Raw genomic sequence first — 19,847 nt, forward strand, 5'->3', positions numbered from 1 at the left:
GATTCCCCATCTCTGATTCACCGCCTTTGATTCGCCTCCTCTGATTCCCCATATCTGATTCCCCACCTCTGTTTCCCCGCCTCTGATTCCCCGCCTCTGATTCTCCATATCTCATTCCCCGCCTCTGAATCCCCATCACTGATTCCCAGACTCTGATTCCGCACCTCTGATTCCCGGCCTCTTATTCCCAGCATCTGATTCCAGGCCTCTGATTCCCGGCCTCTGACTCCCCGCTTCTGATTCTGATTCACTGCCTCTGATTCCCCATCTCTGATTCCGCACATCTGATTACCTGCCTCTGATTCCCCACCTCTGATTCCCCATATCTGATTCCTCGCCTCTGTTTCCCCGCCTCTGATTCCCCGCCTCTGATTCCCCAGCTCTGATTCCCCGCCTCTGATTTTCCGTGTTTGATTCCCTGCCTCTGATTCCCGGCCTCTGATTCCCCATCTCTGATTCACCGCCTTTGATTCGCCACCTCTGATTCCCCATATCTGATTCCTCGCCTCTGTTTCCCCGCCTCTGATTCCCCGCCTCTGATTCCCCATATCTCATTCCCCGCCTCTGATTCCCCATCTCTGATTCCCGGACTCTGATTCCCCACCTCTGATTCCCGGCCTCTTATTCCCGGCATCTGATTCCGGCCTCTGATTCCCGGCCTCTGATTCCCTGCTTCTGATTCCCCATCTCTGATTCCGCAATACTAATTCCCTGCCTCTGATTCCCCACCTCTGATTCCCCATATCTGATTCCCCGCCTATGTTTCCCCGCCTCTGATTCCCCGCCTCTGTTTCCCCATATCTAAGTCCCCGCCTCTGATTCCCCAACTTTGATTCCCCACCTCTGATTCCCCAGCTCTGAATCCCCACCTCTGAATCCCAGCCTCTGATTCCCAACCTCTGATTCCCCACCTCTGATTCCCCATATCTGATTCCCCGCCTCTGTTTCCCTGCCTCTGATTCCCCGCCTCTGTTTCCCCATATCTGATCCCCGCCTCTATTTGCCTGCATCTGATTCCCCGCCTCTGTTTCCCCATATCTGATTCCCCGCCTCTGAATCCCCAACTCTGATTCCCTGCCTCTGATTCCCCATATCTCATTCCCCGCCTCTGATTCCCCATCTCTGATTCCCCATCTCTGATTCACCGCCTTTGATTCGCCACCTCTGATTCCCCATATCTGATTCCTCGCCTCTGTTTCCCCGCCTCTGATTCCCCGCCTCTGATTCCCCATATCTCATTCCCCGCCTCTGATTCCCCATCTCTGATTCCCGGACTCTGATTCCCCACCTCTGATTCCCGGCCTCTTATTCCCGGCATCTGATTCCGGCCTCTGATTCCAGGCCTCTGATTCCCTGCTTCTGATTCCCCATCTCTGATTCCGCAAATCTAATTCCCTGCCTCTGATTCCCCACCTCTGATTCCCCATATCTGATTCCCCGCCTCTGTTTCCCCGCCTCTGATTCCCCGCCTCTGTTTCCCCATATCTAAGTCCCCGCCTCTGATTCCCCAACTTTGATTCCCCACCTCTGATTCCCCAGCTCTGATTCCCCGCCTCTGATTCCCAGCCTCTGATTCCCAACCTCTGATTCCCCACCTCTGATTCCCCATATCTGATTCCCCGCCTGTTTCCCCGCCTCTGGTTCCCCGCCTCTGTTTCCCCATATCTGATCCCCGCCTCTATTTGCCTGCATCTGATTCCCCGCCTCTGTTTCCCCATATCTGATTCCCCGCCTCTGAATCCCCAACTCTGATTCCCTGCCTCTAATTTCCCAGCTCTGATTCCCCGCCTCTGATTCCCCGCGTCTGATTACCAGCCTCTGATTCCCATCCTCTGATTCCCCATCTCTGATTCACAACCTCTGATTCCCCACCTCTGATACCCCATATCTGATTCCCCGCCTCTGTTTCCCCGCCTCTGATTCCCCACCTCTGATTCCCAATATCAGAAGCCCCGCCTCTGATTCCCCAGCTCTGATTCCCCGCCTCTGATTCGCCAGCTATGATTCCCCGCCTCTGATTCCCCGTGTTTGATTCCCTGCCTCTGATTCCCGGCCTCTGATTCCCCATCTCTGATTCACCGCCTTTGATTCGCCACCTCTGATTCCCCATATCTGATTCCCTGCCTCTGTTTCCCCGCCTCTGATTCCCCGCCTCTGATTCCCCATATCTCATTCCCCGCCTCTGAATCCCCATCTCTGATTCCCGGACTCTGATTCCCCACCTCTGATTCCCTGCTTCTGATTCTGATTCCCTGCCTTTGATTCCCCATCTCTGATTCCGCACATCTGATTCCCTGCCTCTGATTCCCCATCTCTGATTCCCCATATGTGATTCCCCGCCTCTGTTTCCCCGCCTCTGATTCCCCGCCTCTGTTTCCCAATATCTAAGTCCCCGCCTCTGATTCCCCAACTCTAATTCCCCACCTCTGATTCCCCAGCTCTGATTCCCCGCCTCTGATTCCCCGCATCTGATTCCCTGCATCTGATTCCAAGCCTCTTATTCCCTGCCTCTGATTCCCAACCTCTGATTCCCCACCTCTGATTCCCCATATCTGATTCCCAGCCTCTGTTTCCCCGCCTCTGATTCCCCGCCTCTGTTTCCCCATATCTTATTCCCGGCCTCTGGTTCCCCGCCTCTGATTCCCCGCCTCTGATTCCCTGCCTCTGATTCCCCATCTCCGATTCCGCACATCTGATTCCCTGCCTCTGATTCCCCGCCTCTCATTCCCCACCTCTGATTCCCTGCCTCTGATTCCAAACCTCTGATTCCCCACCTCTGATTCCCCGTGTTTGATTCCCCGCCTCTGTTTCCCCGCCTCTGATTCCCCGCCTCTGATTCCCCAACTCTAATTCCCCGCCTCTGATTCCCCATATCTGATTCCCCGCCTCTGATTCCCCACCCCTGTTTCCCCATATCTGATTCCCTGCCTCTGATTCCCCAACTTTGATTCCCAGCATCTGATTCCCCAGCTCTGATTCCCCGCCTCTGATTCCCCGCATCTGATTCCCTGCATCTGATTCCAAGCCTCTGATTCCCTGCCTCTGATTCCCAACCTCTGATTCCCCATCTCTGATTCACCGCCTTTGATTCGCCACCTCTGATTCCCCATATCTGATTCCTCGCCTCTGTTTCCCCGCCTCTGATTCCCCGCCTCTGATTCCCCATATCTCATTCCCCGCCTCTGATTCCCCATCTCTGATTCCCGGACTCTGATTCCCCACCTCTGATTCCCGGCCTCTTATTCCCGGCATCTGATTCCGGCCTCTGATTCCCGGCCTCTGATTCCCTGCTTCTGATTCCCCATCTCTGATTCCGCAAATCTAATTCCCTGCCTCTGATTCCCCACCTCTGATTCCCCATATCTGATTCCCCGCCTCTGTTTCCCCGCCTCTGATTCCCCGCCTCTGTTTCCCCATATCTAAGTCCCCGCCTCTGATTCCCCAACTTTGATTCCCCACCTCTGATTCCCCAGCTCTGATTCCCCACCTCTGAATCCCAGCCTCTGATTCCCAACCTCTGATTCCCCACCTCTGATTCCCCATATCTGATTCCCCGCCTCTGTTTCCCTGCCTCTGATTCCCCGCCTCTGTTTCCCCATATCTGATCCCCGCCTCTATTTGCCTGCATCTGATTCCCCGCCTCTGTTTCCCCATATCTGATTCCCCGCCTCTGAATCCCCAACTCTGATTCCCTGCCTCTGATTCCCCATATCTCATTCCCCGCATCTGATTCCCCATCTCTGATTCCCCATCTCTGATTCACCGCCTTTGATTCGCCACCTCTGATTCCCCATATCTGATTCCTCGCCTCTGTTTCCCCGCCTCTGATTCCCCGCCTCTGATTCCCCATATCTCATTCCCCGCCTCTGATTCCCCATCTCTGATTCCCGGACTCTGATTCCCCACCTCTGATTCCCGGCCTCTTATTCCCGGCATCTGATTCCGGCCTCTGATTCCCGGCCTCTGATTCCCTGCTTCTGATTCCCCATCTCTGATTCCGCAAATCTAATTCCCTGCCTCTGATTCCCCACCTCTGATTCCCCGTGTTTGATTCCCCGCCTCTGTTTCCCCGCCTCTGATTCCCCGCCTCTGATTCCCCAACTTTGATTCCCCACCTCTGATTCCCCAGCTCTGATTTCCCGCCTCTGAATCCCAGCCTCTGATTCCCAACCTCTGATTCCCCACCTCTGATTCCCCATATCTGATTCCCCGCCTCTGTTTCCCCGCCTCTGATTCCCCGCCTCTGTTTCCCCATATCTGATTCCCCGCCTCTGAATCCCCAACTCTGATTCCCTGCCTCTAATTTCCCAGCTCTGATTCCCCGCCTCTGATTCCCCGCGTCTGATTACCGGCCTCTGTTTCCCCGCCTCTGATTCCCCATCTCTGATTCACAACCTCTGATTCCCCACCTCTGATACCCCATATCTGATTCCCCGCCTCTGTTTCCCCGCCTCTGATTCCCCACCTCTGATTCCCCATCTCTGATTCCGCAAATCTAATTCCCTGCCTCTGATTCCCCACCTCTGATTCCCCATATCTGATTCCCCGCCTCTGTTTCCCCGCCTCTGATTCCCCGCCTCTGTTTCCCCATATCTAAGTCCACGCCTCTGATTCCCCAACTTTGATTCCCCACCTCTGATTCCCCAGCTCTGATTCCCCGCCTCTGATTCCCAGCCTCTGATTCCCAACCTCTGATTCCCCACCTCTGATTCCCCATATCTGATTCCCCGCCTCTGTTTCCCCGCCTCTGATTCCCCGCCTCTGTTTCCCCATATCTGATCCCCGCCTCTATTTGCCTGCATCTGATTCCCCGCCTCTGTTTCCCCATATCTGATTCCCCGCCTCTGAATCCCCAACTCTGATTCCCTGCCTCTAATTTCCCAGCTCTGATTCCCCGCCTCTGATTCCCCGCGTCTGATTACCGGCCTCTGATTCCCCGCCTCTGATTTCCCATCTCTGATTCACAACCTCTGATTCCCCACCTCTGATACCCCATATCTGATTCCCCGCCTCTGTTTCCCCGCCTCTGATTCCCCACCTCTGATTCCCAATATCTGATTCCCCGCCTCTGATTCCCCACCTCTGATTCCCCGCCTCTGATTCGCCAGCTATGATTCCCCGCCTCTGATTCCCCGTGTTTGATTCCCTGCCTCTGATTCCCGGCCTCTGATTCCCCATCTCTGATTCACCGCCTTTGATTCGCCACCTCTGATTCCCCATATCTGATTCCCCACCTCTGTTTCCCCGCCTCTGATTCCCCGCCTCTGATTCCCCATATCTCATTCCCCGCCTCTGAATCCCCATCTCTGATTCCCGGACTCTGATTCCCCACCTCTGATTCCCTGCTTCTGATTCTGATTCCCTGCCTTTGATTCCCCATCTCTGATTCTGCACATCTGATTCCCTGCCTCTGATTCCCCATCTCTGATTCCCCATATCTGATTCCCCGCCTCTGTTTCCCCGCCTCTGATTCCCCGCCTCTGTTTCCCAAAATCTAAGTCCCCGCCTCTGATTCCCCAACTCTAATTCCCCACCTCTGATTCCCCAGCTCTGATTCCCCGCCTCTGATTCCCCGCATCTGATTCCCTGCATCTGATTCCAAGCCTCTTATTCCCTGCCTCTGATTCCCAACCTCTGATTCCCCACCTCTGATTCCCCATATCTGATTCCCAGCCTCTGTTTCCCCGCCTCTGATTCCCCGCCTCTGTTTCCCCATATCTGATTCCCGGCCTCTGGTTCCCCGCCTCTGATTCCCCGCCTCTGATTCACTGCCTCTGATTCCCCATCTCCGATTCCGCACATCTGATTCCCTGCCTCTGATTCCCCGCCTCTGATTCCCCGCCTCTGATTCCCTGCCTCTGATTCCCAACCTCTGATTCCCCACCTCTGATTCCCCGTGTTTGATTCCCCGCCTCTGTTTCCCCGCCTCTGATTCCCCGCCTCTGATTCCCCAACTCTAATTCCCCGCCTCTGATTCCCCATATCTGATTCCCCGCCTCTGATTCCCCACCCCTGTTTCCCCATATCTGATTCCCTGCCTCTGATTCCCCAACTTTGATTCCCAGCATCTGATTCCCCAGCTCTGATTCCCCGCCTCTGATTCCCCGCATCTGATTCCCTGCATCTGATTCCAAGCCTCTGATTCCCTGCCTCTGATTCCCAACCTCTGATTCGCCATCTCTGATTCACCGCCTTTGATTCGCCACCTCTGATTCCCCATATCTGATTCCTCGCCTCTGTTTCCCCGCCTCTGATTCCCCGCCTCTGATTCCCCATATCTCATTCCCCGCCTCTGATTCCCCATCTCTGATTACCGGACTCTGATTCCCCACCTCTGATTCCCGGCCTCTTATTCCCGGCATCTGATTCCGGCCTCTGATTCCCGGCCTCTGATTCCCTGCTTCTGATTCCCCATCTCTGATTCTGCAATTCTAATTCCCTGCCTCTGATTCCCCACCTCTGATTCCCCATATCTGATTCCCCGCCTCTGTTTCCCCGCCTCTGATTCCCCGCCTCTGTTTCCCCATATCTAAGTCCCCGCCTCTGATTCCCCAACTTTGATTCCCCACCTCTGATTCCCCAGCTCTGATTCCCCACCTCTGAATCCCAGCCTCTGATTCCCAACCTCTGATTCCCCACCTCTGATTCCCCATATCTGATTCCCCGCCTCTGTTTCCCTGCCTCTGATTCCCCGCCTCTGTTTCCCCATATCTGATCCCCGCCTCTATTTGCCTGCATCTGATTCCCCGCCTCTGTTTCCCCATATCTGATTCCCCGCCTCTGAATCCCCAACTCTGATTCCCTGCCTCTGATTCCCCATATCTCATTCCCCGCCTCTGATTCCCCATCTCTGATTCCCCATCTCTGATTCACCGCCTTTGATTCGCCACCTCTGATTCCCCATATCTGATTCCTCGCCTCTGTTTCCCCGCCTCTGATTCCCCGCCTCTGATTCCCCATATCTCATTCCCCGCCTCTGATTCCCCATCTCTGATTCCCGGACTCTGATTCCCCACCTCTGATTCCCTGCCTCTTATTCCCGGCATCTGATTCCGGCCTCTGATTCCCGGCCTCTGATTCCCTGCTTCTGATTCCCCATCTCTGATTCCGCAAATCTAATTCCCTGCCTCTGATTCCCCACCTCTGATTCCCCATATCTGATTCCCCGCCTCTGTTTCCCCGCCTCTGATTCCCCGCCTCTGTTTCCCCATATCTAAGTCCCCGCCTCTGATTCCCCAACTTTGATTCCCCACCTCTGATTCCCCAGCTCTGATTCACCGCCTCTGATTCCCAGCCTCTGATTCCCAACCTCTGATTCCCCACCTCTGATTCCCCATATCTGATTCCCCGCCTGTTTCCCCGCCTCTGATTCCCCGCCTCTGTTTCCCCATATCTGATCCCCGCCTCTATTTGCCTGCATCTGATTCCCCGCCTCTGTTTCCCCATATATGATTCCCCGCCTCTGAATCCCCAACTCTGATTCCCTGCCTCTAATTTCCCAGCTCTGATTCCCCGCCTCTGATTCCCCGCGTCTGATTACCAGCCTCTGATTCCCATCCTCTGATTCCCCATCTCTGATTCACAACCTCTGATTCCCCACCTCTGATACCCCATATCTGATTCCCCGCCTCTGTTTCCCCGCCTCTGATTCCCCACCTCTGATTCCCAATATCAGAAGCCCCGCCTCTGATTCCCCAGCTCTGATTCCCCGCCTCTGATTCGCCAGCTATGATTCCCCGCCTCTGATTCCCCGTGTTTGATTCCCTGCCTCTGATTCCCGGCCTCTGATTCCCCATCTCTGATTCACCGCCTTTGATTCGCCACCTCTGATTCCCCATATCTGATTCCCTGCCTCTGTTTCCCCGCCTCTGATTCCCCGCCTCTGATTCCCCATATCTCATTCCCCGCCTCTGAATCCCCATCTCTGATTCCCGGACTCTGATTCCCCACCTCTGATTCCCTGCTTCTGATTCTGATTCCCTGCCTTTGATTCCCCATCTCTGATTCCGCATATCTGATTCCCTGCCTCTGATTCCCCATCTCTGATTCCCCATATCTGATTCCCCGCCTCTGTTTCCCCGCCTCTGATTCCCCGCCTCTGTTTCCCAATATCTAAATCCCCGCCTCTGATTCCCCAACTCTAATTCCCCACCTCTGATTCCCCAGCTCTGATTCCCCGCCTCTGATTCCCCGCATCTGATTCCCTGCATCTGATTCCAAGCCTCTTATTCCCTGCCTCTGATTCCCAACCTCTGATTCCCCACCTCTGATTCCCCATATCTGATTCCCAGCCTCTGTTTCCCCGCCTCTGATTCCCCGCCTCTGTTTCCCCATATCTTATTCCCGGCCTCTGGTTCCCCGCCTCTGATTCCCCGCCTCTGATTCCCTGCCTCTGATTCCCCATCTCCGATTCCGCACATCTGATTCCCTGCCTCTGATTCCCCGCCTCTGATTCCCCACCTCTGATTCCCTGCCTCTGATTCCCAACCTCTGATTCCCCACCTCTGATTCCCCGTGTTTGATTCCCCGCCTCTGTTTCCCCGCCTCTGATTCCCCGCCTCTGATTCCCCAACTCTAATTCCCCGCCTCTGATTCCCCATATCTGATTCCCCGCCTCTGATTCCCCACCCCTGTTTCCCCATATCTGATTCCCTGCCTCTGATTCCCCAACTTTGATTCCCAGCATCTGATTCCCCAGCTCTGATTCCCCGCCTCTGATTCCCCGCATCTGATTCCCTGCATCTGATTCCAAGCCTCTGATTCCCTGCCTCTGATTCCCAACCTCTGATTCCCCATCTCTGATTCACCGCCTTTGATTCGCCACCTCTGATTCCCCATATCTGATTCCTCGCCTCTGTTTCCCCGCCTCTGATTCCCCGCCTCTGATTCCCCATATCTCATTCCCCGCCTCTGATTCCCCATCTCTGATTCCCGGACTCTGATTCCCCACCTCTGATTCCCGGCCTCTTATTCCCGGCATCTGATTCCGGCCTCTGATTCCCGGCCTCTGATTCCCTGCTTCTGATTCCCCATCTCTGATTCCGCAAATCTAATTCCCTGCCTCTGATTCCCCACCTCTGATTCCCCATATCTGATTCCCCGCCTCTGTTTCCCCGCCTCTGATTCCCCGCCTCTGTTTCCCCATATCTAAGTCCCCGCCTCTGATTCCCCAACTTTGATTCCCCACCTCTGATTCCCCAGCTCTGATTCCCCACCTCTGAATCCCAGCCTCTGATTCCCAACCTCTGATGCCCCACCTCAGATTCCCCATATCTGATTCCCCGCCTCTGTTTCCCTGCCTCTGATTCCCCGCCTCTGTTTCCCCATATCTGATCCCCGCCTCTATTTGCCTGCATCTGATTCCCCGCCTCTGTTTCCCCATATCTGATTCCCCGCCTCTGAATCCCCAACTCTGATTCCCTGCCTCTGATTCCCCATATCTCATTCCCCGCATCTGATTCCCCATCTCTGATTCCCCATCTCTGATTCACCGCCTTTGATTCGCCACCTCTGATTCCCCATATCTGATTCCTCGCCTCTGTTTCCCCGCCTCTGATTCCCCGCCTCTGATTCCCCATATCTCATTCCCCGCCTCTGATTCCCCATCTCTGATTCCCGGACTCTGATTCCCCACCTCTGATTCCCGGCCTCTTATTCCCGGCATCTGATTCCGGCCTCTGATTCCCGGCCTCTGATTCCCTGCTTCTGATTCCCCATCTCTGATTCCGCAAATCTAATTCCCTGCCTCTGATTCCCCACCTCTGATTCCCCATATCTGATTCCCCGCCTCTGTTTCCCCGCCTCTGATTCCCCGCCTCTGTTTCCCCATATCTAAGTCCCCGCCTCTGATTCCCCAACTTTGATTCCCCACCTCTGATTCCCCAGCTCTGATTCCCCGCCTCTGAATCCCAGCCTCTGATTCCCAACCTCTGATTCCCCACCTCTGATTCCCCATATCTGATTCCCCGCCTCTGTTTCCCCGCCTCTGATTCCCCGCCTCTGTTTCCCCATATCTGATTCCCCGCCTCTGAATCCCCAACTCTGATTCCCTGCCTCTAATTTCCCAGCTCTGATTCCCCGCCTCTGATTCCCCACGTCTGATTACCGGCCTCTGTTTCCCCGCCTCTGATTCCCCATCTCTGATTCACAACCTCTGATTCCCCACCTCTGATACCCCATATCTGATTCCCCGCCTCTGTTTCCCCGCCTCTGATTCCCCACCTCTGATTCCCCATCTCTGATTCCGCAAATCTAATTCCCTGCCTCTGATTCCCCACCTCTGATTCCCCATAACTGATTCCCCGCCTCTGTTTCCCCGCCTCTGATTCCCCGCCTCTGTTTCCCCATATCTAAGTCCCCGCCTCTGATTCCCCAACTTTGATTCCCCACCTCTGATTCCCCAGCTCTGATTCCCCGCCTCTGATTCCCAGCCTCTGATTCCCAACCTCTGATTCCCCACCTCTGATTCCCCATATCTGATTCCCCGCCTCTGTTTCCCCGCCTCTGATTCCCCGCCTCTGTTTCCCCATATCTGATCCCCGCCTCTATTTGCCTGCATCTGATTCCCCGCCTCTGTTTCCCCATATCTGATTCCCCGCCTCTGAATCCCCAACTCTGATTCCCTGCCTCTAATTTCACAGCTCCGATTCCCCGCCTCTGATTCCCCGCGTCTGATTACCGGCCTCTGATTCCCCGCCTCTGATTCCCCATCTCTGATTCACAACCTCTGATTCCCCACCTCTGATACCCCATATCTGATTCCCCGCCTCTGTTTCCCCGCCTCTGATTCCCCACCTCTGATTCCCAATATCTGATTCCCCGCCTCTGATTCCCCACCTCTGATTCCCCGCCTCTGATTCGCCAGCTATGATTCCCCGCCTCTGATTCCCCGTGTTTGATTCCCTGCCTCTGATTCCCGGCCTCTGATTCCCCATCTCTGATTCACCGCCTTTGATTCGCCACCTCTGATTCCCCATATCTGATTCCCCACCTCTGTTTCCCCGCCTCTGATTCCCCGCCTCTGATTCCCCATATCTCATTCCCCGCCTCTGAATCCCCATCTCTGATTCCCGGACTCTGATTCCCCACCTCTGATTCCCTGCTTCTGATTCTGATTCCCTGCCTTTGATTCCCCATCTCTGATTCCGCACATCTGATTCCCTGCCTCTGATTCCCCATCTCTGATTCCCCATATCTGATTCCCCGCCTCTGTTTCCCCGCCTCTGATTCCCCGCCTCTGTTTCCCAAAATCTAAGTCCCCGCCTCTGATTCCCCAACTCTAATTCCCCACCTCTGATTCCCCAGCTCTGATCCCCCGCCTCTGATTCCCCGCATCTGATTCCCTGCATCTGATTCCAAGCCTCTTATTCCCTGCCTCTGATTCCCAACCTCTGATTCCCCACCTCTGATTCCCCATATCTGATTCCCAGCCTCTGTTTCCCCGCCTCTGATTCCCCGCCTCTGTTTCCCCATATCTGATTCCCGGCCTCTGGTTCCCCGCCTCTGATTCCCCGCCTCTGATTCCCTGCCTCTGATTCCCCATCTCCGATTCCGCACATCTGATTCCCTGCCTCTGATTCCCCGCCTCTGATTCCCCGCCTCTGATTCCCTGCCTCTGATTCCCAACCTCTGATTCCCCACCTCTGATTCCCCGTGTTTGATTCCCCGCCTCTGTTTCCCCGCCTCTGATTCCCCGCCTCTGATTCCCCAACACTAATTCCCCGCCTCTGATTCCCCATATCTGATTCCCCGCCTCTGATTCCCCACCCCTGTTTCCCCATATCTGATTCCCTGCCTCTGATTCCCCAACTTTGATTCCCAGCATCTGATTCCCCAGCTCTGATTCCCCGCCTCTGATTCCCCGCATCTGATTCCCTGCATCTGATTCCAAGCCTCTGATTCCCTGCCTCTGATTCCCAACCTCTGATACCCCACCTCTGATTCCCCATATCTGATCCCCAGCCTCTGTTTCCCCGCCTCTGTTTCCCCATATCTGATTCCCGGCCTCTGATTCCCTGCCTCTGATTCCCCGCCTCTGATTCCCTGCCTCTGATTCCCCATCTCCGATTCCGCACATCTGATTCCCTGCCTCTGATTCCCCGCCTCTGATTCCCCGCCTCTGATTCCCTGCATCTGATTCCCAACCTCTGATTCCCCACCTCTGATTCCCCGTGTTTGATTCCCCGCCTCTGTTTCCCCGCCTCTGATTCCCCACCTCTGATTCCCCAACTCTAATTCCCCACCTCTGATTCCCCGCCTCTGATTCCCTGCCTCTGTTTCCCCGCCTCTGATTCCCCGCCCCTGTTTCCCCATATCTGATTCCCTGCCTCTGATTCCCCAACTTTGATTCCCAGCCTCTGATTCCCCAGCTCTGATTCCCCGCCTCTGATTCCCCGTGTTTGATTCCCTGCCTCTGATTCCCCGCCTCTGATTCCCCATCTCTGATTCACCGCCTTTGATTCGCCACCTCTGATTCCCCATATCTGATTCCCCACCTCTGTTTCCCCGCATCTGATTCCCCGCCTCTGATTCTCCATATCTCATTCCCCGCCTCTGACTCCCCATCTCTGATTCCCGGACTCTGATTCCCCACCTCTGATTCCCGGCCTCTTATTCCCAGCATCTGATTCCAGGCCTCTGATTCCCGTCCTCTGACTCCCTGCTTCTGATTCTGATTCCCTGCCTCTGATTCCCCATCTCTGATTCCGCACATCTGATTACCTGCCTCTGATTCCCCACCTCTGATTCCCCATATCTGATTCCCCGCCTCTGTTTCCACGCCTCTGATTCCCCGCCTCTGTTTCCCCATATCTAATTCCCCACCTCTGATGCCCCAACTCTGATTCCCCACCTCTGATTCCACAGCTCTGATTCCCCGCCTCTGATTCCCCACATCCGATTCCCCATATCTGATTCCCCGCCTCTGTATCCCCGCCCATGATTCCCCGCCTCTGTTTCCCCATATCTGATTCCCCGCCTCTGATTCCCAACTATGATTCCCCGCCTCTTATTCCCCAGCTCTGATTCCCCGCCTCTGTTTCCCCATATCTGATGCCCCGCCTCTATTTGCCCGCCTCTGATTCCCCGCCTCTGTTTCCCCATATCTGATTCCCCGCCTCTGATTCCCAACTATGATTCCCTGCCTCTAATTTCCCAGCTCTGATTCCCCGCCTCTGATTCCCCGTGTCTGATTTCCTGCCTCTGATTCCCCGCCTCTGATTACCCATGTCTGATTCACCGCCTCTGATTCCCCACCTCTGATTCCCCATCTCTGATTCCGCACATCCGATTCCCTGCCTCTGATTCCCCGCCTCTGATTCACTGCCTCTGCTTCCCCAGCTCTGATTCCCCGCCTGTGATTCCCCGCGTCTTATTCCCTGCTTCTGATTCTGATTCCCTGCCTCTGATTCCCCATCTCTGATACCGCACATCTGATTCCCTGCCTCTGATTCCCCACCTCTGATTCCCCATATCTGATTCCCCGCCTCTGTTTCCCCACCTCTGATTCCCCGCCTCTGTTTCCCCATATCTAAGTCCCCGCCTCTGATTCCCCAACTCTGATTCCCCACCTCTGATTCCCCAGCTCTCATTCCCCGCCTCTGATCCCCGCATCTGATTCCCTGCATCTGATTCCCAGCCTCTGATTCCCTGCCTCTGATTCCCAACCTCTGATTCCCCACCTCTGATTCCCCATATCTGATTCCCCGCCTCTGTTTCCACGCCTCTGATTCCCCGCCTCTGTTTCCCCATATCTGATTCCCCGCCTCTGAATCCCCAACTCTGATTCCCTGCCTCTGATTCCCCAGCTCTGATTCCCCGCCTTTGATTCCCCCGTCTGATTCCCAGCCTCTGAAACCCCGTGTCTGATTTCTTGCCTCTGATTCCCCGCCTCTGATTCCCCATCTCTGATTCACAGCCTCTGATTCCCCACCTCTGATTCCCCATCTCTGATTCCGCACATCTGATTCCCTGCCTCTGATTCCCCATCTCTGATTCACCGCCTTTGATTCGCCACCTCTGATTCCCCATATCTGATTCCCCGCCTCTGTTTCCCCGCCTCTGATTCCCCGCCTCTGATTCCCCATATCTCATTCCCCGCCTCTGAATCCCCATCTCTGATTCCCGGACTCTGATTCCCCACCTCTTATTCCCGGCCTCTTATTCCCGGCATCTGATTCCGGCCTCTGATTCCCGGCCTCTGATTCCCTGCTTCTGATTCTGATTCCCTGCCTTTGATTCCCCATCTCTGATTCCGCACATCTGATTCCCTGCCTCTGATTCCCCATCTCTGATTCCCCATATCTGATTCCCCTTCTCTGTTTCACCGCCTCTGATTCCCCGCCTCTGTTTCCCAATATCTAAGTCCCCGCCTCTGATTCCCCAACTCCGATTCCCCACCTCTGATTCCCCAGCACTGATTCCCCGCCTGTGATTCCCCGCATCTGATTCCCTGCATCTGATTCCAAGCCTCTGATTCCCTGCCTCTGATTCCCAACCTCTGATTCCCCACCTCTGATTCCCCATATCTGATTCCCAGCCTCTGTTTCCCCGCCTCTGATTCCCTGCCTCTGTTTCCCCATATCTGATTCCCGGCCTCTGATTCCCCGCCTCTGATTCCCCGCCTCTGATTCCCTGCCTCTGATTCCCCATCTCCGATTCCGCACATCTGATTCCCTGCCTCTGATTCCCCGCCTCTGATTCCCCGCCTCTGATTCCCTGCCTCTGATTCCCAACCTCTGATTCCCCACCTCTGATTCCCCGTGTTTGATTCCCCGCCTCTGTTTCCCCGCCTCTGATTCCCCGCCTCTGATTCCCCAACTCTAATTCCCCGCCTCTGATTCCCCATATCTGATTCCCCGCCTCTGTTTCCCCGCCTCTGATTCCCCGCCCCTGTTTCCCCATATCTGATTCCCTGCCTCTGATTCCCCAACTTTGATTCCCAGCCTCTGATTCCCCAGCTCTGATACCAGGCCTCTGATTCCCCGTGTTTGATTCCCAGCCTCTGATTCCCCGCCTCTGATTCCCCATCTCTGATTCACCGCCTTTGATTCGCCTCCTCTGATTCCCCATATCTGATTCCCCACCTCTGTTTCCCCGCCTCTGATTCCCCGCCTCTGATTCTCCATATCTCATTCCCCGCCTCTGAATCCCCATCACTGATTCCCAGACTCTGATTCCGCACCTCTGATTCCCGGCCTCTTATTCCCAGCATCTGATTCCAGGCCTCTGATTCCCGGCCTCTGACTCCCCGCTTCTGATTCTGATTCCCTGCCTCTGATTCCCCATCTCTGATTCCGCACATCTGATTACCTGCCTCTGATTCCCCACCTCTGATTCCCCATATCTGATTCCTCGCCTCTGTTTCCCCGCCTCTGATTCCCCGCCTCTGATTCCCCAGCTCTGATTCCCCGCCTCTGATTTTCCGTGTTTGATTCCCTGCCTCTGATTCCCGGCCTCTGATTCCCCATCTCTGATTCACCGCCTTTGATTCGCCACCTCTGATTCCCCATATCTGATTCCCCGCCTCTGTTTCCCCACCTCTGATTCCCCGCCTCTGATTCCCCATATCTCATTCCCCGCCTCTGAATCCCCATCTCTGATTCCCGGACTCTGATTCCCCACCTCTGATTCCCGGCCTCTTATTCCCGGCATCTGATTCCGGCCTCTGATTCCCGGCCTCTGATTCCCTGCTTCTGATTCCCCATCTCTGATTCCGCAAATCTAATTCCCTGCCTCTGATTCCCCACCTCTGAATCCCCATATATGATTCCCCGCCTCTGTTTCCCGGCCTCTGATTCCCCGCTTCTGATTCTGATTCCCTGCCTCTGATTCCCCATCTCTGATTCCGCACATCTGATTCCCTGCCTCTGATTCCCAACCTCTGATTCCCCATCTCTGATACATCGCCTTTGATTCGCCACCTCTGATTCCCCATATCTGATTCCTCGCCTCTGTTTCCCTGCCTCTGATTCCCCGCCTCTGATTCCCCATATCTCATTCCCCGCCTCTGATTCCCCATCTCTGATTCCCGGACTCTGATTCCCCACCTCTGATTCCCGGCCTCTTATTCCCGGCATCTGATTCCGGCCTCTGATTCCCGGCCTCTGATTCCCTGCTTCTGATTCCCCATCTCTGATTCCGCAAATCTAATTCCCTGCCTTTGATTCCCCACCTCTGATTCCCCATATCTGATTCCCCGCCTCTGTTTCCCTGCCTCTGATTCCCCGCTTCTGATTCTGATTCCCTGCCTCTGATTCCCCATCTCTGATTCCGCACATCTGATTCCCTGCCTCTGATTCCCCAACTCTGATTCCCCATATCTGATTTCCCGCCTCTGTTTCCCGGCCTCTGATTCCCCGCCTCTGTTTCCCCATATCTAATTCCCAACCTCTGATGCCCCAACTCTGATTCCCCATCTCTGATTCACCGCCTTTGATTCGCCACCTCTGATTCCCCATATCTGATTCCCCTCCTCTGTTTCCCCGCCTCTGATTCCCCGCCTCTGATTCCCCAGCTCTGATTCCCCGCCTCTGATTCCCCAGCTCTGATTCCCCGCCTCTGATTCCCCGTGTTTGATTCCCTGCCTCTGATTCCCCGCCTCTGATTCCCCATCTCTGATTCACCGCCTTTGATTCGCCACCTCTGATTCCCCATATCTGATTCCTCGCCTCTGTTTCCCCGCCTCTGATTCCCCGCCTCTGATTCCCCAGCTCTGATTCCCCGCCTCTGATTTTCCGTGTTTGATTCCCTGCCTCTGATTCCCGGCCTCTGATTCCCCATCTCTGATTCACCGCCTTTGATTCGCCACCTCTGATTCCCCATATCTGATTCCCCGCCTCTGTTTCCCCGCCTCTGATTCCCCGCCTCTGATTCCCCAGCTCTGATTCCCCGCCTCTGATTCCCCGTGTTTGATTCCCTGCCTCTGATTCCCCGCCTCTGATTCCCCATCTCTGATTCACCGCCTTTGATTCGCCACCTCTGATTCCCCATATCTGATTCCTCGCCTCTGTTTCCCCGCCTCTGATTACCCGCCTCTGATTCCCCAGCTCTGATTCCCCGCCTCTGATTTTCCGTGTTTGATTCACTGCCTCTGATTCCCGGCCTCTGATTCCCCATCTCTGATTCACCGCCTTTGATTCGCCACCTCTGATTCCCCATATCTGATTCCTCGCCTCTGTTTCCCCGCCTCTGATTCCCCGCCTTTAATTCCCCAGCTCTGATTCCCCGCCTCTGATTTTCCGTGTTTGATTCCCTGCCTCTGATTCCCGGCCTCTGATTCCCCATATCTGATTCCCCGCCTCTGAATCCCCAACTCTGATTCCCTGCCTCTGATTCCCCAGCTCTGATTCCCCGCCTTTGATTCCCCCGTCTGATTCCCAGCCTCTGAAACCCCGTGTCTGATTTCTTGCCTCTGATTCCCCGCCTCTGATTCCCCATCTCTGATTCACAGCCTCTGATTCCCCACCTCTGATTCCCAATCTCTGATTCCGCACATCTGATTCCCTGCCTCTGATTCCCCGACTCTGATCCCCACCTCTGATTCCCCAGCTCTGATTCCCCGCCTCTGATTCCCCAACTCTGATGCCCCGCCTCTGATTCCGCAGCTCTGATTCCCCGCCTCTGATTCCCCGTGTTTGATTCCCTGCCTCTGATTCCCCGCCTCTGATTCCCCATCTCTGATTCACCGCCTTTGATTCGCCACCTCTGATTCCCCATATCTGATTCCTCGCCTCTGTTTCCCCGCCTCTGATTCCCCGCCTCTGATTCCCCAGCTCTGATTCCCCGCCACTGATTTTCCGTGTTTGATTCCCTGCCTCTGATTCCCCAGCTCTGATTCCCCGCCTTTGATTCCCCCGTCTGATTCCCAGCCTCTGAAACCCCGTGTCTGATTTCTTGCCTCTGATTCCCCGCCTCTGATTCCCCATCTCTGATTCACAGCCTCTGATTCCCCGCCTCTGTTTCCCCATATCTGATTCCCCGCCTCTGAATCCCCAACTCTGATTCCCTGCCTCTGATTCCCCATATCTCATTCCCCGCCTCTGATTCCCCATCTCTGATTCCCCATCTCTGATTCACCGCCTTTGATTCGCCACCTCTGATTCCCCATATCTGATTCCTCGCCTCTGTTTCCCCGCCTCTGATTCCCCGCCTCTGATTCCCCATATCTCATTCCCCGCCTCTGATTCCCCATCTCTGATTCCCGGACTCTGATTCCCCACCTCTGATTCCCGGCCTCTTATTCCCGGCATCTGATTCCGACCTCTGATTCCCGGCCTCTGATTCCCTGCTTCTGATTCCCCATCTCTGATTCCGCAAATCTAATTCCCTGCCTCTGATTCCCCACCTCTGATTCCCCATATCTGATTCCCCGCCTCTGTTTCCCCGCCTCTGATTCACCGCCTCTGTTTCCCCATATCTAAGTCCCCGCCTCTGATTCCCCAACTTTGATTCCCCACCTCTGATTCCCCAGCTCTGATTCCCCGCCTCTGAATCCCAGCCTCTGATTCCCAACCTCTGATTCCCCACCTCTGATTCCCCATATCTGATTCCCCGCCTCTGTTTCCCCGCCTCTGATTCCCCGCCTCTGTTTCCCCATATCTGATCCCCGCCTCTATTTGCCTGCATCTGATTCCCCGCCTCTGTTTCCCCATATCTGATTCCCCGCCTCTGAATCCCCAACTCTGATTCCCTGCCTCTAATTTCCCAGCTCTGATTCCCCGCCTCTGATTCCCCGCGTCTGATTACCGGCCTCTGTTTCCCCGCCTCTGATTCCCCATCTCTGATTCACAACCTCTGATTCCCCACCTCTGATACCCCATATCTGATTCCCCGCCTCTGTTTCCCCGCCTCTGATTCCCCACCTCTGATTCCCCATCTCTGATTCCGCAAATCTAATTCCCTGCCTCTGATTCCCCACCTCTGATTCCCCATATCTGATTCCCCGCCTCTGTTTCCCCGCCTCTGATTCCCCGCCTCTGTTTCCCCATATCTAAGTCCCCGCCTCTGATTCCCCAACTTTGATTCCCCACCTCTGATTCCCCAGCTCTGATTCCCCGCCTCTGATTCCCAGCCTCTGATTCCCAACCTCTGATTCCCCACCTCTGATTCCCCATATCTGATTCCCCGCCTCTGTTTCCCCGCCTCTGATTCCCCGCCTCTGTTTCCCCATATCTGATCCCCGCCTCTATTTGCCTGCATCTAATTCCCCGCCTCTGTTTCCCCATATCTGATTCCCCGCCTCTGAATCCCCAACTCTGATACCCTGCCTCTAATTTCCCAGCTCTGATTCCCCGCCTCTGATTCCCCGCGTCTGATTACCGGCCTCTGATTCCCCGCCTCTGATTCCCCATCTCTGATTCACAACCTCTGATTCCCCACCTCTGATACCCCATATCTGATTCCCCGCCTCTGTTTCCCCGCCTCTGATTCCCCACCTCTGATTCCCCATCTCTGATTCCGCAAATCTAATTCCCTGCCTCTGATTCCCCACCTCTGATTCCCCATATCTGATTCCCCGCCTCTGTTTCCCCGCCTCTGATTCCCCGCCTCTGTTTCCCCATATCTAAGTCCACGCCTCTGATTCCCCAACTTTGATTCCCCACCTCTGATTCCCCAGCTCTGATTCCCCGCCTCTGATTCCCAGCCTCTGATTCCCAACCTCTGATTCCCCACCTCTGATTCCCCATATCTGATTCCCCGCCTCTGTTTCCCCGCCTCTGATTCCCCGCCTCTGTTTCCCCATATCTGATCCCCGCCTCTATTTGCCTGCATCTGATTCCCCGCCTCTGTTTCCCCATATCTGATTCCCCGCCTCTGAATCCCCAACTCTGATTCCCTGCCTCTAATTT

Source organism: Narcine bancroftii, chromosome 7 (genome assembly GCF_036971445.1).
Source record: "Narcine bancroftii isolate sNarBan1 chromosome 7, sNarBan1.hap1, whole genome shotgun sequence".
Taxonomy (NCBI): domain Eukaryota; kingdom Metazoa; phylum Chordata; class Chondrichthyes; order Torpediniformes; family Narcinidae; genus Narcine; species Narcine bancroftii.